Source organism: Rattus norvegicus, chromosome 1, assembly GCF_021556685.1.
Source record: "Rattus norvegicus strain SHRSP/BbbUtx chromosome 1, alternate assembly SHRSP_T2T, whole genome shotgun sequence".
NCBI lineage: Eukaryota > Metazoa > Chordata > Mammalia > Rodentia > Muridae > Rattus > Rattus norvegicus.
In genome coordinates, this window is record NC_141534.1 from 183,660,786 (window position 1) to 183,685,408 (window position 24,623).

At 44.3% G+C, this 24,623-nt stretch overlaps 1 protein-coding gene across 2 annotated transcripts in view; it reads left to right on the forward strand.

Moving 5' to 3' along the window:
* Window positions 1–7,427: 7,427 nt before the first annotated feature.
* Nucb2 (nucleobindin 2) overlaps window positions 7,428–24,623 on the forward strand; it is a 36,555-nt gene continuing 19,359 nt past the window's right edge. The window contains 2 exon segments of one of the 2 annotated variants that reach the window (NM_021663.2): window positions 7,479–7,530; window positions 12,537–12,697. The gene's annotated coding sequence lies outside the window, so the exon portion shown is untranslated. 2 annotated transcript variants of the gene reach the window in all.

Below are 24,623 nucleotides of genomic sequence, written 5' to 3' on the forward strand. Positions count from 1 at the left end.
GGCAGGAAATGAAGCAGAGGTCGTGGCGGAGTGCTACTTATTGGCTTGTTCCTTATGGCTTGTTCAGTCTGCTTTCTCATAGAACCCAGGACCATCAGCTCAGGGATGGCCCCACCCACAATGGGCTGAGCCCTCCCCCACAGTCACTAATTAAGAAAATGCTCTACAGGCTTGCTTACAGCCAGATCTTAGAGCAACATTTTCTCAATTAAGGCGCCTTCCTCTCAGATGACTCTGCTTGTATCAAACTGACATAAAATTGTCCAGACGCCGTCAGAGAGTGACTTTTAAAAGTTAGTTTTGTCTTCCTGCTATGGCCTCTGGGATGGAACTCAGATTGTCAGGCTTGAGAGGTTAGTGCCCCCTGAGCAATCTCCCCGACCTATCACAGCTTGGAAGCTACCTTGGCCTTGGGCTATATAGTGAGTCACAGGCCAGCCAGAGGTACCACGGTGGGACCTGCCTCAAAATAAATTTAAAATGTTTGAAAAATAAGCAGAAAAACAATTTGGAGGGTTGTCTTGGGGGTCAAAGAAGGGATTTTCTTGTCAAAATTACATTATGGATGTTTTAAGCATGTAGAAAAGTTGAAAGAACTTTGCACTAAAGTCACTGAGTTCTATACTATATGTTACTACTTTCTTTTTTAAAAACATTTCTTTATTTAATAGGGAGGGATTTTTACACTATGGGAGATACTCTGTGGTACAATATTCACAGGCCTGGTTGGTGACTCTACAGGCAGAGAAGGATTATGGGAAAGGAGAGGACTATCCAAAGACAGGAGTAGAGCCATTGGGTAATAGGAACCAAGTCAGCATGAGCAAAGCGACTGCCTATTAGGTTACACATGTGCAGAAAGAGGAAAGGAATAGTGAGACCAGAGGCTCTTGCAGATTTGAAACTGAGATACGGTGAGCATGGTGTTATTTCCCAACCAACCACTTAACTCGGTTCCTGCTTGTTAATGGAACCCAAATTTGGTGTGGGGGTAGCAATGTAGAAAGAAATAATTAGGATTGACACAAGTCAGTCACAACTATTGCCTTCCCCTCTGCCGGACACTGGCTATCCCAGGATACCCTAAGGTGAAGAGAATGATTGGCAGGACCACTGTGAAAAGTCCTGCGAAAGAAAGGGAAAGAACTTTCCCAGAAAAGGCCCTTTGCTGCCTTGCCTGCCCAGTCCCTGCCCTCCATGCTTCCTACTTTGGAGGTCAAGATTCATAATGTCACCAGGAGTATCGTAGTGTATCCCTCTGATACTAGCACTTGAGAGTTGGAAGCAGGAGAATCAGAGGTTCAAGGTCATCCTTGGCTACACAGAGGTTAACTTGGGCTACACTTGATCCAGCTCCTATAACCCCAAATAAAGAAAACAAACGAACGAATGAAAGTAATGAGTGGCTTGGGTTAGGGAATGTAGCTCAACCTGAGAGCACTGTTCAATGTGTGAGGCCTCAAGTTCCATCCTATGGTGACAACCCCTCGCCTCAACAAACCTGGAGACTGACCAAACTGATATAAGGAAGTTCTCAACAGAGGTGATTCAGGTTATCTGCTAAAAACATGAGGAAAAATTGTCCTCTGACTGCCCACTCAAATCATGCATTTACACACACACACACACACACACACACACACACACACAAATCACAGTAGTAGTAGTAGTAGTAGTAGTAGTAGTAGTAGTAGTAGTAGTAGTAGAAGAATACTTTTTTTTTCGGAGCTGGGGACCGAACCCAGGGCCTTGCGCTTGCTAGGCAAGCGCTCTACCACTGAGCTAAATCCCCAACCCAGAATACCTTTAAATATATAAATGGTTTGTATATTCATGGGAGACTGATTAGTAATGGATTAGAGAACTTGATAAGGGTAAAGCATTTTCTTTTCACAAAGGATACTGACAATAGGATTTTGCATGAATTATAAAGACCTTGATTTACTCATTTATTTTCTGTAAAGGCCAAGTAGTAATAATTTTCTTTTTCTATGATCCTGGCTGCTGAACATGCCTCGAAAGCACTCTCCCACTGAGATATATGCCCAGTACTCTCACACTGTATTCTGAGATCATCTTGCTTAATTCCAGGCAGGTCTCAAACTTGCAATCCTCCTGTCTCAGCCTCCTGAATAGCTGGAATTACAGGTATATGTGTGCCACTGCACCTGGCTCATAATTTGTGTCTTGAGAGCTGAAAAAAATTTTAATATCTACTCAGATCTGCCATTGCAATACCATGGTAGTCAGAGGCACTATGTAAAGATACTATATATGTAATGTGTTTACTTGGTAAATGTGGCTGTATGCCAACAAAACTATCTACAAAACCAGGCAGTGGGGTGATGGGGTCCAATCGCCACAGGAGGCTGATCTGTGAAGAGACCTTATTCTAAGTCTTGGCTCCCACAGAGTTTGCTGTTGAGTTGGGTCTTTCCTTTCTTTCTTTTTAGTTTTTGAGTACTTAGTGTGTCTGGAGTAGTAGACAGTCTCTACTGTCTTCGTCCATCTTCTGAACACAAAGAGCTTGCCTTTGTAACCAACTGAACAGTTGCTGCCAAGTTGAATCCTGGAAGAAGAATACAGAGGGGCATACTGTCATATCAAGAGGCCAAAATAGGCTGGGTGCACACCTTTAATCCCAGCACTGGGGAGGCAAAGGCAGGTAGACCTCTGAGTTCAAGGCCAGCCTGGATCACAGAGTGAGTCCCAAGACAGTTGGGGATATTACATCAAGAAAAAGAAAAAAGGTGGGAGATGGTGGCATATGCCTGTAATCTCAGCAGTCAGGAGACAGAGGCAGGAGGCTTGCTACTAGTTCAAGGCCAGTTTGGGTTACATATGTAATTCCAGGGCATTGAGGGCTACAGAGAGAGAAGCTGTAACAAAACATTAGAATATATGCAATATATGTACACACATACGCACACACATACACACACACTCACACTCACACACACACTCACACAGTCACACACACACACTCACACAGTCACACACACACACTCATACAGTCACACACACACACTCACACAGTCACACACACACACACTCATACAGTCACACACACACACACAGTCACACACACACGCACACACATACACACACATACACGCACAGAGAGAGAGGGGGGTGGGGAACAATGAACATAAAACAAACAACCACCCAGAAGCAGCTGAAAGGCACTGGCTCTCCCGAGGTACCAAGAACTACTCTACGGGGCACGGCTCACAGTTGCTGGTTTGTCCAGATGTTTTTCTTTACTTCTTGCCTGCCCTCCAGCAAACTCATTTTGAGTTTCTTAGCTGAGTTGAGGTTTCCTTGGAAATTAAAGAATCAAATTGCCTAGTTCAAGATGAGCGATATCCCATGAAGGCAATAATCAGCTGGGGTTTCCTAGGTAACGGGCAGATGGGTGTGTGAAGAGAGAAGAAAAACTCTATTCAGTACCATCTCCAGCAACTAATATGCACCCCGGGTCACAGCACAGGTGCAGAAATGCTTTTTAACATATCCCCGTAGCACGCTATGCAAGGCACCCTCTAATCTACTCTTCACCATCTCTGTAGCATAAATCACTACTGCCTAGGAGCTTGCTCATAGTTAATAACACTAAGCAACGGCACATTCAGTGGCGTGCACTGCCCAAGGCAGGAAGCAAATCTGGAGCTGTTTTTTTTTTTTTTCCAACATAATATTTTTTTAAAGTTTTTTTTTAATGTTTAGATTTATTTATTTCATATGAATGCTGTGTCACTATCTTCAGACATACCAGAAGAGGGCATCTGATCCCATTACAGATGGCTGTGAACCACCATGTGGTTGATGGGAATTGAACTCAGGACCTCTGGAAGAGCAGAGAGTGCCCTTAGCCACTGAGCCATCTCTCCAGCCCCCAACATAATATTTTTATTGATTATTGATTATTTGGGAATTTCACATCAGATACCCTCACACTTCCGAGTCCTCCCTTTGTGACCCCCCCCCAAAAAAAAAAACCAAAAGAAGAGATAAAGTCAAAACCAACCAACCAAACAAAAATACTGTCCAATTTGTGTTGCTCATATACCCAGTGGCCAGTTCCTTTGAGAAAACCGAGTCCTCTCTCACCCTCAAATCCATCGATTTCTTGCTCATTTTACCTCTCCATTCATATGTTGACTTATTGGTTACCTGACGAGCTGATCGGTTAGTCTGCTAGAATACACACCAGGCCTAGAGTCAGATAACAGATTCAAGACCAGGCACAAATGCCTGGCATTTGAGGTAGTGTCGGGGAAGGAGTCTGACTTGTGTAATGTCCTGACTTTTCTTCCACCCTTCTGCCTATCAAGACATTCTCCATCCTAGCTAAAACCTAAGTTTCAGGCTTTATTTATTAAGTAACATTTCTTTCTTTTTTTTTTAAGATTTATTTATTTATTATTTATATGAGTACACTGTAGCTGTCTTCAGACACACCAGAAGAGGGCACTGGATCCCATTACAGATGGTTGTGAGCCACCATGTGGTTGCTGGGATTTGAACTCAGGACCTCTGGGAAGAGCAGTCAGTGCTCTTAACCACTGAGCCATCTCTCCAGCCCCCTTAAGTAACATTTCTTTGTCCTCTTAGAACCTCATTCAACACTCACATGAGTCATCTTCCATGTTTTCTTTTTTTTTTCTTTTTTTTTTCGGAGCTGGGGACCGAACCCAGGGCCTTGTGCTTGGTAGGCAAGCGCTCTACCACTGAGCTAAATCCCCAACTCCCATGTTTTCTAGTATTTTGTTTGCTTTTGTTTCATACGGCAGGTTCTTACATTGTCCAGGCTGGCCTTGGCTTCCTATACTTTTGCTATACTACCGCATGCTAGTATTGATGTGTGGGGACCACCATACCTACAAGTCTAGTAGTCCCTCCAGCATTGGGGTGGCATATCAACTCAAATCGTACATGGTTACTAACAACACTTATGACTAGGTAATATCTCTCAAGTTGAAATTTAGCGTCCCTACACCATATTACTTTTATGTTCCTCAAGTGTCATTATGTTCAACCTGTTCATTTCCTTACACGTGTCTCCCTGCCTCCCGTCCTCCTCCTTCCTTTCAGTACTGAAGACTGAACCAGGGCCTTGAGTACACCAGGGATGCTCTCCACCACTGAACACATTTCTCACCCTTGCTGCTATTTTCCTTTACCAATTTTTTACTGTAAGAACTCATCTTCTTTGCTTTTGCTTAGTACTGTTTGGTGGGAGAGTTTGAGTCAGGGTCTCACCCGGTTGCCCAGGCTGACCTCAAAGTTGAGTCTTCTGCTTCAGTCTCTCAAGTGCTTAGATTAAGAGTCAGGCGGCGCCAGGCTTTTGTCCTCATGGCCTTCTGAAGTGCTGTGCCCCGCTGTTTCCTAATCCAGAATCTTGCTGTTTACTCATCGTTCATCCTGTTTTTCTTGTCTTCCCCGTGCCCTTCACCCCAGAAAGGTGCCTCCACCTCGGTCACCACACACCTGTTCCTTATCTTCTGAGTTACACCACTGGATGGATCTCACCTTCCCGTTTGCTAGGTTTTATTGATCTCCGTCAGATTTCTATGATTTTTTTTCCAGGCAGATCACCGCCAGGATTACTGAGGTTTGCCCTTAGAAAAGCTACACCCGGTTTTTTGTGCTCAACTCACAAGGTATTTGTCCTTGTGATAGATGATAGGTAATAAAAATGTTCCTGGGTTTAATATGTTTACAGTCTAGTATTTTGGTTTTGTTTCATAAGGCAGGCTCTTTCTTAGCCCAGGCTAGCCTGGAATTCCAGATTCCTTTGCTTCCATCTGCCATACAGCGGTACTGAAGGTGTGGAGGCGCCTCTGCCTAGGAATTCTAGGAATTCCCAGTGTTGGGGTGGCATATCAACTCCAATCTTACATGGTTACTAACGACCCTTCTGATGGAGGTAATATCTCTCAAGTCGAAATTTAGTGTTGTTATGCCAGAGTCTTTTATCTTCCTCAAATGTCATTACATTCAATTTGTTCATTTTTTAAAACCTATGTCTCTGCTCTTAATCCCTCAGTGGAGGCAGAGCCACACGACAAAAAACGGACCCTGATTCTAAAACACAAAAGGAGTTTAGCTTTGGGGTGTTATTCTAAGTAAATGGAAAAGAGGTGTGGGTAATACTTAAAATCTAGAGGCTGAGGTCTGTCTTGATTTAGTCATCACCCCAAGAATGGCTGAGTTACTACAATGTGACAGCCACTTTTTAAATTCATTTTTTTTATTGATTAGTAAGTGTGTGCGTGCGTGTGCTGTTATTGACCCCATTTTACACAGAAGGAAACGGAAGCATAGTGTTCTGATACCTTGTCCCATCCCTTTCCCCTTGCCATCAGACAGGGAATGATGGGTTAGAAAAGTTGAATGTTGCAAGAGAGAAGAAACCTGATCCCTAATGGTGCATGCAGCCACTAACCCATATTGTGTCTTGCTAACAGTTCACCTTCCTGTGGATTTCTGGGTTCTACATTTGTAGATTCAACCAACTTGAGATCGCGAGTAAGATGGAGACAGAGAGAGACAGAGAGGGAGTGAGAGTATCAACACTCCTCTCTCTCTGCTTCTTGTGACCAGCTGCCTCAAGTTTCTGCTGCTGTACCGAAGGGCACCCTTAAACTGTGAGTCCCCCCTTCGTTAATTGTTTTTCTTAGTATTTTTCATTGCAGCGAGGAGACCAATCAATACACAACCTAGAACTTTTTTCTTTAGATGGAAAAAAAATGCCCTAAAAATTAGTAAGGTGTGAGTAACAGGCACTCAAAGTGCAAAACCAGCTCCAAGGTTCTAAAGCTTTTCTACCCTCTAAGCAGGAACGTTTAAGAGCCCCACCGTTAAAATGTTAATGTTAAATGTTTTGAAGATGTCTTGACTCCATGGGGTAGAGAGAAGAAAAAGCTGTATCTCAAGATGTGCATGAGATAAAAGTGAGGTAGATGCTATTATTAGGTTACAGGGACGCAGAGCCCAGGATAATGTGGGTGGGGTACCTTTAAAGACAAGTCTAAATCTCTCCAAGAAAGAGGTTCTCCAAGGACCCACAAGAGGGCTGCCACTTTTTTCTCCGCCACTGTGAGCGCTGCAGGTGCAGGCCAGAGACCAAAAGCCTGCAAACCCTAAGATTTTGTGGAGGATCCCCGGGCAACACTTCACCCTCCGAAGTCCTGCACTACCAGCTAGTCTAGGACAGCAAAGGAAGGAAGAGGCGCGGCCTCCTCACCCGTGTCGGAGAGCGCCACGTCCCTCTTGGCTTGGTCTTCCCAAAGCGCCTTCGCGTAGGCGCGTCCCTGGACCAACTCACCAATAGGCGTTCTCCGAGGTCCGGAGCCGGACCAATTAGCAGCTGTCAGAGGCGGAGGCAGTCTCCATGGCAACCAGGAGGCGGGCACGCATTAGGCAGTGGATCAGAGCAAGGCGGAGGGCCGTGGGCAGGGAAAAACTGGTGTGCTCGCGGCGGGCATCAGTCGGCTTAGCCTCGCGCACGGGGACTCTGCAGAGAAGGTTAGTGGCGCGGAGCTGGGTGTAGATCCCAGCTTCGAGAAGGCTGGGAGGGTCACAGGAGAGAGGGTGTAGGTCTGTTCTTGCCCTGCCCTGGTTGTGAGTGTGGAGGGCCGAATTCTGGGCGGGCAGGATTGGGGAGGGTCTCCTAGCTGAAGCCGGAGGCTCCGGGTCCACTCCACCACTCTTCTAGCTACAGGGCACCTGAGCTTTTCTTCGGGATGGGTAGCAGGGTAAGTAAGCGGAGTAGGTGCTGGACTCAGACTGGGGCGGGGTCCGTGGGCGCGGGGCATGCCCACTGGTAAGGTCTCTGAACCTACACATTCGGGGCTGATGCTCCGCGCCCCCCAGCACTGTGGAGCAAAGCTAGGCCCAGGAACACGGCTCTTCCTTCCCAGAGTATGTGAAGCTAGCATCTGCCACTAAGGAGAAAGTTCCTGCCAGCTGTAGTATCGTTTGCCCCAAAGTGACAAATTAGGTGAAAGAGGAGCCCTTTCGATTTAGGGGGAAGAGAAAGATGTTTCTTGTTGCACCTGCTGAATGTTACCTCGGTGGGCTGCTGTGGTTACTGTGGTTGATGCAGACAGCCGTCTCACCAGACAATTATTTTGCAAAATCAGAAAGGGGTGGAGGGGGAAAGAACGAAAATGAACAGGAACCCTTGTTCCGATGATTTATACCTTTCACCAGGTTAATTACCTTTTACACAAATTGAATGCTGAGTCCTATCCTCTTAGTTTCTTAGTTAAGGCTCTGTCAACTCTGTGGATAAATAATATAAATTCTACCCCCCTCCCCAATCATCCTGATTTTGACAAAAGACAGGAAGGTGGTGACTCACACAATATTAGCTATTAGGGGAGCCCGAGGCAGAAGGATACAGGGCTTAAATGAAAATATTTGTTATAGTGAGTTATGGTTAATTTTGGGATTTCCTTATAGGAACACTTTAAATGTTGAGTTGATTGTCCCACAGAATTGTCAAGAAGTGATATGATAGTGTTATATCAGACATTTGGACCAGGTAGCCTTTGGCTATTTCAATTGCTTCTTAAGGTTTTCCTTGGCTGGTTTTGTTAACTGGACTCGAGTAACACTCAAATTGTTTTATCTTATTCTTCTTAGAAATTGTATCAGGACTTTTCCTTACTTAAAACTGTGTTATGGCTCTATAAAACTCAAATTCAATAAATAATGGTGTGTGTTCCAACACACACTCCTCCTTTAATACAGCAGGGTTGAACATTAAAATAATGGAAATTTAGAATTATAAATGAACTCTCAGACAGTATCACTCTAGTTATTAGGTGAGCACAGGACTCTCCATCATTAAGTTTGTCTGATGTGGGTCAAAAATTCAGTTCCAAAAGCCATCTAGGTGGCCCTGTAGATAAAGGCTCTTGCAGCCAAGTCTGATGTCCCTCTGAATTTGGTCTCAGTGACCCATATGGTAGAAGTGGGGCACCAGCTTCTACAAGTTGTCCTTTGACCTCCACGCAAACATCCATAGATACATTTTAACAATTCCTCTCTGCCTCCTTGTGGCTTCATAGATGCTGTTCTTAGGTTCTTTTCATTTACCCTCGGCTTTGTGGTGGAGGCCCTGTTGCGTTTACTCATCTCTGTTCCCCAAGGAACTTAGCTGTTCATTTCATTCATTTCTGGGCATGTGCATGTGTGTATGCGTGCATGCCCGCAAGCGCGTGTGTCCACAAATTTCAGGTGTCTTCCATCACTTTCCACCATATGTTTTGAGACCTGGAGCTCACCTATCTGGCCAAGGAGCTTCAGGTATCCTCCTGTCTCTGGGTCCTTATTGTTGGGATTGTAGGCATGTGGCCCACCTGGCTTTTTATGTCCGTGCTTGGGATCCAAACTCAGGTCCATATGCTTCTGTGGCAAAGTTAACTGACAGCCATCTCCTTAACCTCTATTTCCTAACGCCATCCCTCCAACCCCTCACACGTTTTCTATATCCTTTTGGTGTACTTTTTGTTTGTTTTTGCTTGTTTGTTTAAGACAGGGTAGACTCAGACTCAATATGTAGCCCAGGTTGGCCTGGATCTTACGGCAGTCTTTCAGTCTAAGCCTTCTGAGAGCTGGGATTACAGGTGTGTACCACCCAGCCCAGCTTTCAGCATGGCTTTTGCCAAGTTCATTTGTGTTCACTAAGTACAAATTGAAATGAAATCATGAGAAGGCAGTTAGGACAGTTTTCAAATCAGTAGTCATTTATGATGGGCATTAGCTCTAGTGTCTTTATTTAGGATATGTTGTGTGTGTCACTGCTGACAGTGTTAGAATAATGTATGTTAAACTCGTGTCCTACTTCCTAAGGACCCTCTTAGTGATTGGTGTCTGCAAAATATTACTTTGAGTATTTGGGGAGCTGGAAGGATCAAGCGCTAGTTTTTAAAACCTATTGAAGGGCTGGCAAGATGCCTCTGAGGGTAAAGGTGCTTGCTGCCAAACCTGATGTCCCAAGTTCAATCCTGTAACCCATGTCAAGGTGGAAAAAAGAACCAACTCTCTCAAGTGTTTCTCTGACTTTTATTTGAGTGTCATGGAGCTCATGTGAACACACATGAAGTAAATACATAAATAAGTAAAAATTTAAAAATGTATTGAAAATAATTTATACTTTTTTTTAATGTTTTGTGGCAGAGTTTCATGTAGCCCAGGCTGTCCTTAACTCACTATGTAGCCAAGCTTGGCCTCAAACTGAAGGCCATTTACCTAACTTATTCTCCTGGATTCTAGGATTATAGGCAGTAGACACCATGTCCAGCTTAATTCAGTTTCATAGTTAGGAAAATCAAGACTCAGAAAATCAAGACTCAGAAAATCAAGTTTCAGACTAAGAATGGAACCCTACCTTAGTATCCATTCAATTCCCAGCACCTGGTGGGGGGGTGTTGGGGAGGGAAAGGAAGAGATGTGTAAACAACTGTCAGATGAATGAAAGAGGCTAGGGTTCAATGTGCTGTTTATTTGTTTGTTTTTACCATGTTGTATTGAAGTCATGTACAAAGGTATCCTGCATATTCTCTTCCCTCTACATCAAATACACTGCCCCAAAAGACACCTGTTACTAAGATTTGGAGAGGTTTGGTTTTCTTATTTTCCTTGCAGACAACATAGAAGTACATTCAGTGTTATATTTAACCATGGTACATACTGTCTTATGTAGCGGAGTTTCAGAGACGGCATTGCAGTACACTGAGTTTTATGTCTGTGGCAGGGAGAGATGGCTCAGTGCTTAACAACACTTGCTGTTCTTGCAGAGGGTCTAGAACCCATATCGGATTGGTCACAACTGCCTCTAACTTCTATTTCAGGGACTCTGACACTCTCTTCTGGCTCCCACGGGTACCTACATGCATATGGTGTGCATATGAATAAGTAGGCAATACATGTATAATTAATAATAATAATAAAATAATAATAATAATAAGTAGCCTATCTGTGACAAACAGGTCAAGTTAGTTAATTATAATACTCATTTTTGTATGTGTGGACATTGGCATGCATTTGGAAGGTCAGAGGACAACGGTCAAAAGTTAGTTCAACTCTACCATGTGGTTTCTGGGTCTCAGGTTTGCCAAGCTTGGTGGCAGGTGCCCTTACCCATCAATCCATCCTGTCACCTCCAAGTTAACTGTTTTCAGGTAGTGGTAAGTAATTATAAGAAATATTTCAGTTAGGACTTTGTTAACTGTTTAGTTTAGTCTTCTTTTCTTCTTCCTTTCTTTTCTTCTTTCTTCCTTCCTTCCTTCCTCCCTCCCTCCTTCCTTCCTTTCTTCCTTCCTTCCTTCCTTCCTTCCTCCCATCCTTCCTTCCTTCCTTCCTTCCTTCCTTCCTTCCTTCCTTCCTTTCTTTTCTTTCTTTCAAGACGCTCGTGGTGCCCAGGTTGGCTCCAGGCTTGCTATATAGCCAAAGACAGCCTTGCTCCTTCTGTTGTCTACCTCATGCTGGGCCAACAGGCATGTAGCACCATCATACCCAGCTAATGGTTTAACAGAACAAGTTAGCCTTGAAGCTGAGTAGTTCCCTCGAGGTTAAGAACTCATTGTTCTTGTAGGGGACCTGTGTTTGGTCCCCAGTGCCCTCTTGGTGGCCATAACTCCAATTCTGGTTTCTAGGACCAACAGGGATGCACTTAGTGCATATACGTACTTACATGCAGGCACCCACACATACACATAAAATAAAAACAGATACATCTTTTTTTGAAAGAAGAAGTTACCTGTGTCTTAGCCTATGGTCGGTTGCTATGAAAAGACACCATGGCCATGACAACTCTTATAAAGGAAAGCCTTGCTTTCAGTTCTAGAGGTTTAGTCCATTATTATCATGGTGGGGAGCATGGTAGCATGCAGGCCGACTTGGTGCTGAAAAGGAACTGAGAACTCTACATCTAGATCCACGAGTAGCAGCAAGAGAGAGCCACTGGGCCTGACTTGGGCTCACCCTTAGTGACACACTTCTTCCAATAAGGCCGCACCTCCTAGTCCTTTCAAATAGTGCTACTCCCTAAGCATTTAAGTTTTTGAACCTAAGGGACCCGTTCTCATTCAAACTACTACACTGTATATCTTAAAGTTTATATGTTTGCTAAGAAAACCAAATGCTCTTATCCTGAGTTCTTTCTTGTGCTGAACAACTTAGTCATTGTAAACAGGATCTGTTTGTTCTGGCCTTTGACTGTTTTATCAGTATCTTGACAGGTCATTAAAAATTGGATACTCTTTTTTTTTTTTTTTTTTAAGATTTTTTGAGATCCGATTCTCTTCATAGCTCTGGCTAACCAGGCTGGCCTTGAACTCACAGAGAAACTCCTGCTTCTGCCTCTAGTGCTAGGCCACCAAGTCCTATTAATTTGATACTTTTCTTTCATACGAATTTTATACTATGTATACAATGGCACACATTCTTGTGTGTTTTTCCTACTAAATAAGGATGCGTTTATAATTCATTGTTATATTTAATCTCTCTCTTTCTTCATTTAGAACGCACCAGTCAGTTTTTCAAGGGAAAAATCTGGGCCGGGAGCCAAGGCCTGATCGCCACAAACTTAATATTGTGTAGATTATTTTACCACCTGATCTCAGTGGCCTCATCTGTGACAAAAAGAGAGAGAAAAAGAGATAAAACTTTGGCCTCTCTGAAGGTAAGTGTTCAGAAAAGAGTTGTCTTTTGTGCAACAAAAACCAACTATGGCAGCCAACAGCAAATAAACACGAGGAAGAGACCAGGTGGGAAGGGAGTAAAGATGGAGTCTCACTATGTAGCCCAGGCTGGTCTAGAACTCACTGTGTGGCCTGGGCTGGCCTTGAGCTGGTCTAGAACACACTGTGTGGCCTGGGCTGGCCTTGAGCTGACAGCAGCGTGCGCCTTCAGAGAGAGGCCAAAGGAATCTGATCCCTATGGAGCTGGAATTGCAAATGTAAATCACTTAACATGGAACTTGAGTTGAGAACAGTGTGTGCTCTTAAACACTGAGCCGGGCTGGAGAGATGGCTCAGCCGTTAAAGGCTAGGCTCACAACCAAAAATATAAACACTGAGCCATCTCTCCAGTCCCTAAATTATTTCTGCTTTATAAATTTAAATTTTATTTTATTTTATTTTATTTTATTTTATTTTATGTGTATGGGTGTGTTTTGCCTGCATTCATGTCTGTGCACCGTATGTATGCCAGAAGAGGGTGTGAACAGCTGCATGAATGCTGGGAATGGAATTTGGGTTCCCTGGAAGAGCAGCCCATGCTCTTAGGGCTGAATCATCTCTCCAGCCCCTAACAGAGTTTCTGAAGTCATAGTTTAGAATAGGCAACGTGACCTCATAAAGTTGTCTGCAGCCTCACCTTCTAGTTATTGATCTGATGCCCCTAAGGTTCCTCCAATTCTCAATGTCAAAGATGGCTGCTAGGCCTCTACTGTTACAGTGGAGTTCCAGGCAGCCAGGCAAAGGCAAAGAATGCATGCTGTCTCTCTGGAGGCTCCCTGAACCAAAGCTCAGGCTTCAAGGAGACATAGCTGAGGGTGGGTTGGTGCTACTGAGAAGGAAGGTTTGGATGTCATTGGAGAAGCAGAACTCTCTGCCATGTATAGAGCATCCCTCTCACTTCTGAGCTCGAGGCCCTTACAGTGGCTTACATGACCTGGGGGATGGGAGCAGACCTATCTCTGTGCGGAATTGCATTTCTGCTATTTTCTCGGGTTGTTTGTTTGTTTCTCCTAATTTGTTTGTGTTTTTTTTGAGACAGGATCTTTGTCTTAGTTAGGGTTTTACTGCTGTGAACAGACACCATGACCAAGGCAAATCTTATAAGGACAACATTTAATTGGGGCTGGCTTACAGGTTCAGAGGTTCAGTCCATTATCATCAAGGTGGGAGCATGGCAGCATCCAGGCAAGCATGGTGCAGAAAGAGCTGAGAGTTCTACATCTGCATCTGAAGGCTGCTAGTGGAAGACTAGCTCCCAGGCAGCTAGGACAAGGGTATTAAAGCCCATACCCACAAGGCCACACCTACTCCAAGGCCACACCTCCCAACAGTGCCACTCTCTGGGCCAAGCACATACAAACCATCACAATCTTGCTATATAGTCCTTGCTGATCTGGAACTCAAAATCTAGCCAGGCTGTTGAACTAGTCGGCCTCTGGAGTCGTGATTACAGGCATGCGCCCTTGTGCCTGGCTCTGCTTTTCTTTTGGTCTATGATCCATTATAAAGGCACTTTCCTCTTGTTTGGAGATTTGTTCTGGTTATTTAAAAATAAATGTTCAGTGGATGTTCTCTGTGCAGCGATGAGCTGACATTTATGAAACTGCAAGCCTGTATCGAAGCAGGACACTAGAATGATAGAGACCTTTTCCCAAGACTGTTGCTTACCCAGTCATCAGAAGTGACTGCCAGTGAGTGTGACCCTTCTTGGTGTAGTCTTTGTGTTCAGGATAGTCAGTCACACAGGACATGTGTCTGCCCGCCTTGCTACTAGTTGAAAGGAACTGATGGTCTAAAGTCACTTAACTCTTACCTGGCATGAAATTTTCAGGAGCAGAGGCTGGCCTGGGATACAAGGTTCAATTGTCACTATTTTAGTGTTAAAAAAAAAAAAAGAAACAACCTTGAGAAAATGAAACAGCATTTCAGGGAATGGAATTTTAAGTGAGGAAGGACGTAAAGATTCAGTCAGTTGTTCAGTATTTATAGGAAGGAGATAAAGAGAGATAAAGATTTTTTATTTCTGTGAAGTGTTTGCATTACCACAAGCTCTTCTACTTTTCCTCTTAATACCTGGGCATGGCCAGGCACAGCGCCACACAAATTCCTATTGGTTTTGAACTCACTGTAGAACCGAAGCTGACCTCGAACTTCTGATCCTTCCACTTTTACCTTTTTAGTGCTAGGATTACAGGCAGGAACCATCATGCCTAGTTTTCTGCAGTCCTGAACGGCTAGCAGGCTAGGCAGGCTCTTTTCCAACTGCACTGTCTTCTGAGCTTCTTACAGGGTTTTAAAAGTCATTTGACATTCGAGTCATCAGACTAAACATGTCTATTCCTGAATACCACTTGAATAGTTTTTAGCTTTTGTTTTGCTTTGGTGATTTAAGACAGTCTTACTCTGTAGCCCAGGCTAGCCTTAAACTTGTTGCTATCCTCATGTTTTAGTCTTCCATGTGCTGGGCTCAGCTCATTTAAAAAAAATTTTTTTTCATGGTTGGAGAGATAGCTCAACAGTTTAGAGCACTGACCACTCTTTCTGGGACCTGGGTTCGAGTCCCACCACCCACATGGTATCACACAGCCATCTGTAACGCTGGTCTCAGGGGATTTGATGCCCTTTTCTGGCTTCTGATTGCATTACATATACACAGTGCATAAACACACATGCAGGCAAAAGAAATGAATAAATGAAATTTATCAAGGTTTTTCAGTAACAGAAAAATGGCTGTTCTGTGTATTGTTTTTTAATTAATTAATTAATTAATTAATTAATTTTATGTATGTAAGTACCCTATCTGCATGTATACCTACATGCCAGAAGAGGGCATCAGCTCACCCTATAGATGGTTGTGAGCCACCATGTGGTTGCTGGGGATTGAACTCAGAACCTCTGAAAGAACAGACAGTGCTCTTAACTTCCAAGCCATCTCTTCAGCCCCCCGTGTATTGTTTTAAAAGTAGTTTTCCCCTCAGTACATTAAAGGCTTCAGTTTGGCTTTCTAGCATAACATCCAGTGTGGTTCTTAAAACATAAACCTTTGTTTAAAAAACCAAACAACCTACATGTCAGCCTTAAAAAGAAGAGAAAAGGGGGGATTAAGAAGGGAAAAATTAAAAAGGAAAAATAAAGGAAAAAGATTCACGAAGGCAGGGGTGGGTCTAGGAAGACGACTCAATGGGTAAGAAGGCTTGGTATGCAAGCATGAGGATCTGAGTTCAAATCCCCAGAACTCAGGTAAAAAATGGGGCATGATCCCTTATGTACCTGTAACCTCTTTTCTGCCCTGCATGTGAACATACCACCATATGGTATTCTCTATCCATTCATCCACCCACCTACCCACCCATCCACCCACCTACCCACCTACCCACCCACCCACCTACCTACCTACCTACCCACCTACCCACCTACCCACCCACCTACCTACCTATTTATCTCTCATATACACAGTTACATAGTTTATACTCTTCACTGAATAACTTCTTGACTACACGAGTGATTTCACAGCTAAGAACTCTGTCTCTGTGTGAGTCACAGCTTTGAGTTGATTTTCTGGACTTGGGGGGCTTGTTTGGATTTACTGGGTACACAGGGGAAGGTGTGATTCCTTCTGCATCTGTACTTCCTGTGCTGTCTTATCGTGGAGCTGGGGATGTAGCTTATTTGTCGAGGATTCGCCTGGCGTGCGCCATGCCCCGGGTTCAGTTGCCTCCCCCTTATAAACTGGTGTGGAGGTGCACACCTGTAATCCTGACACCCAGGAGACGGAGGCAGGACGATCAGGAGTTTGACCTCATCCTTGACTGTATAGTAAGTTCCGGGCAATCCGGGTCACCTGCCTCAAACGTAACACCACCACTACCACCGCCACCATCACATCCACATCCGACTACCCCTGTGCTCTACAGGGGAGGCTGAGAGGCAGGGATGCTCTGAATCTGAGGCCGGCCTGGGCTGCACAGTGAGTTGGCTGGGTTTCATGTCACCCTGCTGGGCGAGGCAGCTCTCAGCCTGTGATGATGGCTCCGTCTGCGGTTCAGCCGTTGGCGCACTGTCTCCTTTTAGGGTCTGTGTCATCCTTAGGGAAGAAGAGGGTGATAAGGGAATGATGGCCTGGTCGGGGGAGGAGACCGTCCTCTTCCTGTTGGCTGTCCTTCCTCTGCTCTCATGAGCAACATCCGTACATTTTCTAGTTGATGGAGGTCTGTAACTGGATCTGTCTCTTTCCACATTTTGTTGGTGTTTAGGGATTTTTTTTTTCCTGTCATTACTCTTCTACATAATATACTTGAACACTTTCCGTTTCTTCTGTTAGGGCAAGAGCTGACATTTACTAAGTCTTTATTAAGGACCTAAGCCATGTTTCAGTTAATTGTTCTAGTTACATCTAGAGTGAGCACTGAAAGATTAGAATCTAATAGGTAGGGGAAAGTACGTTTAGATGGTTTTCATTGATCAAAAAGAAAAGAACAAGAAGACTGTCTGGATAGCTCGCAGGTAAAGGTGCTCACTGAGAAGCCTGATGACCTGAGGCGGGAGGTGGCGGAGGCAGAGGACTAACTTCTACAGGTCACCTCAGATCTCCACATGGAATAGGAGAGGAGAGGCAGCGACTATTAAAAGGCAAAGTAGATAGAATGTCCTCAAGAAGATGGTGGCTTTCACACATTCGGTTCCTGTGTTTCCCTGTAGGACACACAACCGTATGGCATATAGGAACAAAATGCTGCCATTGAGAACTGAGCCAGCCGCGACATGATTTATCACGCACAGTCCACTTTGTTCCTGAGAGAGCTTTTACAGATTAATTTAGACACACGGCTTTTGCATAGCATTTATAAAAAGATTTGTGGGGCTGGAGAGATGGCTCAGCGGTTAAGAGCACTGACTGCTCTTCCAGAGGTCCTGAGTTCAATTCCCAGCAATCACATGGTGGCTCACGACCATCTGTAATGGGTGCCCTCTTCTGGCAGGCAGTTATATGTGTAGGCAGAACACTGTATATATAATAAATACATCTTTTTTTAAAAATTATTTATGTTATGTATATGAGTACACTGTAGCTGTCTTCAGACACACCAGAAGAGGGCACCAGATCCCATTTCAGATGGTTGTGAGCCACCATGTGGTTGCTGGGAATTGAACTCAGGACCTCTGGAAGAGCAGTCAGTGCTCTTAACCGCTGAGCCATCTCTCCAGCCCAATAAATACATCTTTTAAAAAAGACTTATTTGATTTTTTAAAAAATTTTATGTATAAGTGTTTATCCTGTATGTCTGTGTAACACATGCATGCAGTACTCCAAGGAGGCCAGAGAGGATGTCAGATCCCCTGGGGCTGGAGGTACAGACAGTTGTGACTTGGGGTACTGGGAATTGAACCTTGGCCCTCTGGAAGAGCAGTCAGTGCTCTTAACTGCTGCACAGTCTCTGCAGCCCTTCTTTGTTTCCTGTTAGGCTCCACTGCCTGCGAGTTTCTTCTAATCCTGTAACATGAACTTCACAAGCTTTGGGGGCTCTCGGTGTTAGCATAAGCTGGCAGAGAGCTTTCAGATTCCTATATTATTTTCAAACCCTTTAATTGTTTGTTAACCAAAAAGCACTGACAGCTGTCAGCTGTGGAGGAACAGCACCAATGTGTTCTTTTCCAGGTGTCCTGTTCCTTAACTGCTCAGACACATCATATCAGAATACTCCCGGAGCTAAGCGAACGTGCCCAGCAGGTTAGGCCAGATTCTTCAAGTCAGATTTAGCCACTCTTCCTTTAGCAGTGTTATTGCCCACCCCCACAAGAGCACACTGGAACATCTTTGGGAAGTCGCCTTGTAGTTTCAAATGTAGTGTGTCAGCAGCTTTGGCCAGCTATTTCTCTGATAGTCTGTCAGTGGAGTGCTATGGAAACCCACTTATGGACTTGCAGTTTAGTTGGTAGAGTGCCTGCTTGGATGCAGGAAGCCCCTGAGTTCAGTCCCAGCATGTACAGCCCTGGATTCGGTGTTCTTGAAGGGTATGGACATCTTCATAGTCATCACTGAATTATCTTGCATGGGCTGATGAACGGACACTCCATTAAACAAGTCTGTGGGGTCCAAAGGAAGCAGGCCAGGGAAGTGGCTCAGTCTGCCTAGTGCCTGCTTAGCATGTGCAAAGCCCTGAGTTCAACGTCCACCACCTCATAAACCGAGCATGACAGTGTACATCTATAATCTCATCTCTCCAGGAGAGGCAGGAGGATCAGAAGTTCAAAGCCATCCTTGGTTACCTAGGCCAGTTTATCTTTAAATAAATTAATAAACATCTCGAGAAGTAAAAATCTGTACGCTGATGCATATCTGTAATCTCAACATTTGAGAGGTTGGGGCAGGGGTGTTGCTGTGAGTTTGATGCCAGCCTAGGCTACATAACAAGACCTTGTTTCAAAAGAGCAAAAGCCCATTCTCTCATGCCAGTGTCTTTCCCCTTTAGGGTTAGTGCATTATTTTGAGGCCTGTGAGAGAACACTGGAAGGAGTTTGTCAACCCTTCCCATTGACTAAAATCAGCTTTGCCTCTTCACCTTACCCAGTGTTTCTGAGATCAAGCCCTTCACTTGGCGCATGCTAGATGAGAATTGTACCACTGAGTTAGAGCCTCTGTCCTCCTTTTCTTACATTTGTTAGAAGTTATGGAACATCTGCTCCGTGTCAGGAAGATGTTACTGACAATTTGACATTTGCCTCAGTGATGGTCACCTCTGTCCTGTCAGCCCTGGGACCTGCAGCAGTTTCTGCTGTTCTCAACAGTGCTCTGTGGCTGTTCATAGGGAGTTCTTCTGTGTCTCAGAACACAGAGTTCCATAGCTTTGTGTAGTAGCTTCCTGTCTAAAGTCTGGTAAAGCAATTAGTGCCCATAAACGAAAAGGTCAGGTTGTTCCTCTGACAGCAGTGTTGTTCGCCCCGGCCAGCCGCTTCATTTTCTCTGCTTTCAGAGGAGCACTCAGATGCCAACTACGGCCCCTTTCACCTGTAGGTCCAGAGATTGAGGTCAGGGCTCCACGCATGCTAGGCGAGCACTGACCATTGGGTTATGGCTGCCACCCTTTGTTTGTAGCCCAGGGTGGCCTCAGGCTCTCTGCAGTCCTTCTGTGTCAGCCTTCCGAGTGCTATGGTCACAGTTGTGCAACTAAGTCTGGGTCTGACTTAGTTTAATCCCTTTGAAGATAGTGAGCAGTGAGACGTAATGAGGTTCCGACAGTAAGAAAAACTGCAATGAAGTTTATGATTTTCAGGCCGTGAAGCTGTATTGCTGTCACCACCTGGCCAATCAGTTTTTTTTTTTTTTCAATTAATTGAAAGACAACCCCTGACTTTTAACACATTAAGCTAAAGAATCATGTATCAAGTTGATTAAATACAGACTCCGTGATCTGAGTACATTTAAACAGGAAATGTTTGAATTAGAAGGCAGATGAGGCTGTGGAGATGCTTCAGTGGTTAAGAGCACTTGTTGCTCTTGTAGAAGACCCAGGCTTGGTTCCCAGGACCCACACGGTGGCTCACAACTCTGTGGATCCAGAGGACCCAACCTCCACTTCTCACCGCCTCAGCTACTGCACACATGTGGTACAGAGATATACAAGAAGGCAAAGCACAAGAGAATAAATAAATAAATCTAAAAGAGATTTAAAAAGGAAAGAAGTTGAGATGGGACTCACATAGTGGACGGAGAGAACCAACTCCTAAAAGTCCTGTGACCTTCACACATTCAGTGTGGCACACATGCACACGTGCAAACACATGCGCACGCGCGCGCACCCACACACAGCAAATAAAAACAAAAAAGGCAGTTGTCAGTCATACAAAACAGTGTACATATGTACATACACGTACATGCTTATATTTTAACACACTAATAGGAACACAACTGATTTCAAGTAAAATTGGCCTAAAATACAAAGTCACTCAAATAGTAAAGTTCAGCAGAGGGCAAGAAAATTTAAATTTATGTAGCCTGTGCTTAGGTAAAAATTGACAGAATTATCAAGAAAATTATAAAGAAGGAAGATCATGCTTTTTCTTCTGATAGTGATAGAATAAAAGATGAATGTGTTAAGAAAATGAACTTAAGGGCTGGAGAGATGGCTCAGCGGTTAAGAGCACTGTCTGCTCTTCCAGAGGTCCTGAGTTCAAATCCCAGAAACCACATGGTGGCTCACAATCTTCTGTAATGAGATCTGATGCCCTCTTCTGGTGTGTCTGAAGCCAGCTACAATGCACTTATATATAATAAATAAATAAATCTTTTAAAAAAGAATATGAATTTAGATTATGGAAAATTATAAATCATGGCCAGAGTAGATGCTAAGCATGGGTTTTAAGTTATATCATTTTTTCTTTACAATAAAAACATTTAGAGCGATATTTTTCTGTGTCTCTTCTTTGTAAAATTGAAAGATGATTCTACATCATGTAATTTACACATAGACATACACATATACACACGCAGACACACACACACCATACACACACCCACACACACACACCATATACACACACACACCATATACACACACACACACACACACACACACACACACACACACACACACACACCATCTACCTCACTATGAGGTCCAGTCCAGTAGTCCTGGCTGATCACTATTGATCACTCTATAGTCCAGGCCTCAGGCTCAGTCTTTCTGCTCCAGCTTCCAGGAGCTGGAATTACAGCATGTGTCGCCAGTCGAGCTACACCCCCCCCCCCCCCCCCCGCCTTCATGTAAAGTGTCCACTTGACTGGTGCCTGCTGCTCTCTAATGCTATACTGCTGTCTGCTCTTCCTGATTTAACACATACTCATCCCCACTAAACAATCCTCTCCCCGGTAATCTTTATTTCTGCTTTCCTCTCCTGCTGCCATCAGCTGTAAGCAGTAATAATCTCCTTCTCTAGGGATTTACCTATTGGGGGCATTTTACATGGATTGAATCGTATAATATGTGTTTTTTCTCCTTGATTGTGTTTATGATTGTATTTGACTTAAAACCACAGATTTCTCCTTATAAATCTCAGTCTTTAGCTTTTAAAAATTCCTAAAAAGCAAAATAGCTTTTGGTTTTGAATGACATACAATGATGAGTTGTCTTAGCCATGTAAAAACCAAAACTAAACCCGGAATGAAAGAACACAGGCCCTTCAGTGTTTCGGCCCGAGTGTTGTTCCCGCCTCCGGAAGCAATTGGGCCTTAGGGTGGAGCCTCCTGTTTCCAGCGAAATCCAAAAGATTTCAGATGTCTGTGGAGTTGATCTGTGTTATTTTTGCTGTTGGCTTTTGTGTCCGAGCACTGGAGCTGGCCTCTTGCCTTCCCAGTATGTCAGCCTTCTGTAGTGAGCCCTATTCAACTAGAGGCTTAAATGTAAAGGTATTTATAAATTGTTTAACCTGGTAATTTCATATAATCGGTTTGAGCATGAGCAATTTTAGTGGCATTTCTGATTAGGTGTCTGAAAGAGTCTCTGTTTTACTGACTAATTTGATGGTGGGATTTATGAACTTAAAGAATACAGAGATCAGGCTGGTTGTGATAGTCCAGACCTACAGGAAGACCAGGAAGAGTTCAAGGTCATCCTCAGCTATACAGAGAGTCTGAGGCCAGCCTGGGTACGTGCCACCTGGTCTCAATAAAGAAAGGCTAGTGAGGTCTAGAGAAATCCTCCAGTGACTGAGCTGTGATGACGCAGCTGTGACTGGTCACAGCCGAGTAGAGTACAGCCCCCAGGGTCAGTGGGGAGATAGCTTGGTTGGTTAAGTGTTTGTTATGCAAGAATGGGGATTTCAGTTTGACTCCCAGAACCTATGTAAGAAGCCAGGCTCAATGGCAAATGCCTGTAATCACATCACAGGGACGGGGAAGACAAGATTCCCTAGCCAGCCAGCCTAGTCCACCTAGCAAGTTCCAGGCCCCAGCAAGAAACCTTGTCTCAGAAAAGAAGGTGGACAGCTTCTGGAGTATCTGACCACCACATGCATACAAGCACACACATGCATGTGACCACCAACACACAAACATGGGGACACTGCCCTCTACCTCAGAGCTGGGGTTGGGATGCAGGGTCCCATGCATGTGTGGCAATTGCTACTGCCTAGCTGCACCCTCAGCCCCCAAGCTGCACCCTCAGCCCCCAGTTACCTTAGAGAAAAGCACTCTAAGCAGTAGACAGAGGCGCGTGTTGAAGGGCAGTGCCTGCTGTTGCTTCAGAATTAGCTACAGGACTCGATAAGGATGGTGGGGTCTTCTGAGGTCTCTGGTCTTCAAGGCCAGCATAGGCCCTGGGAATTTGCATTTCTGCAAAGGAGCTCCTCACAGGTAGCCTGCCACTTTGTGTCAGTCACTCAAGGTCTCAGCGCTGCTCTTGGCTTTCTGAGTATTTCGTCTGTTTCCTGTGTACCTTCCTCCATGCTGTTGATGTTCTTAACATTACTCTCTATCTGTTCCCTTCGTAAGCTTGCATGTGTAAACGCATCTTATTCCTTTCTATTTCTTGGAGGAGATTTAGATCTATGGATCACAGAGCTATGGAAACAGAATAAAACTTGAACAATTGTATTCATAATATTTGAAATCTTTTGTTCTGTTTTAACCCTGTGACAGCCTACATGTAAGAGATGAACACAATGTAATACTCACTACGGAAACCTCTCCAACATCCTTCCTATTCCTTTTTTGTTACTGTGTTTTTGAAACACAGTCTCTTCTATACAGCCCTGATCGCCTGGAACTTGTTATGTAGACTAGACTGGTCACGATCTTGCTGCAATCCTCCTGTCTCTCCTTTTTAAAAATAGATTTTTAAATGATTTTGTTTATTTAATGCATGTGAGTACTCCGTAGATACACTAGAAGAGGGCATCAGAACCCACTACAGATGGTTGTGAGCCACCATGTGGTTGCTGGGAATTGAACTCAGGACCTCTGGAAGAGCAGTCAGTGCTCTTAACCACTGAGCCATCTTTCCAGCCCTGCTTCTTGAGTTATGTGATTACAGAGGTGTGCCTCTACACCTGACCTATTTGGTATTTTACTGGCCAATTTAATTGAAAGCAACTATTGACTGTTTTTGTTTGTTTGTTTTTGTTTTGTTTTGAGACAATGTTTCTCTGTTTAGCCCTTGCTGTCCTGGAACTTGATCTATAAAGACTAGGCTGGCCTCAAACTCAGAGATCTGCCTGTCTCTGCCTCTCAAGTGCTGGGATTAAAGGCATTCACCACCACAGCCCAGCTTTTTTTTTTTTTTTTTTTTAAACATTCATTCATTGTCTGAGTGTGCACATGGATCAGAGGATAACTGTGGAGGCAGGAGGATAGCTTTCAGCGGTTCTCTCTTGCCATCGTATGGGTCCCAGGGACCAAACTCAGTTTGTCATGCCTTTACCCACTGAGCCATCTTGACAGCCTGGCTGGTTATTCACCATGTTTTCATTGTAGTTGTTTATTAGTTTTTATTTTTATATGTTCATGGGTCTGTGTCTGTCTGTCCGTATGCTTGCAGGGCCCACAGAGGCCAAAAGAGGGCATCAGATTCCCTGGAGCTGAAGCTGCAGGTGAACGTTAGCTGCCAGATGCAAGTGCTCTCAACTGTCGATTCCCTGTAGGCCTTTTGTCATATTTATTAATTTAAGATTTGTTTATTTTTAATTCTATGTGTATGGGTGTTTCACCTCTGTGTGTGTCTGTGCACCACATGCATGCCTGGTGCCTGCGGAAGACAGAAGGCCCTCTGGAACAGTAGTTACATAGTTGGGAGCAATATGATGTGGGTGCCAGGGGCTGAACCCTAGTCCTCTGGAAGAATGCACATGCTCTTAACCACAGAGCCATCTCTTCAG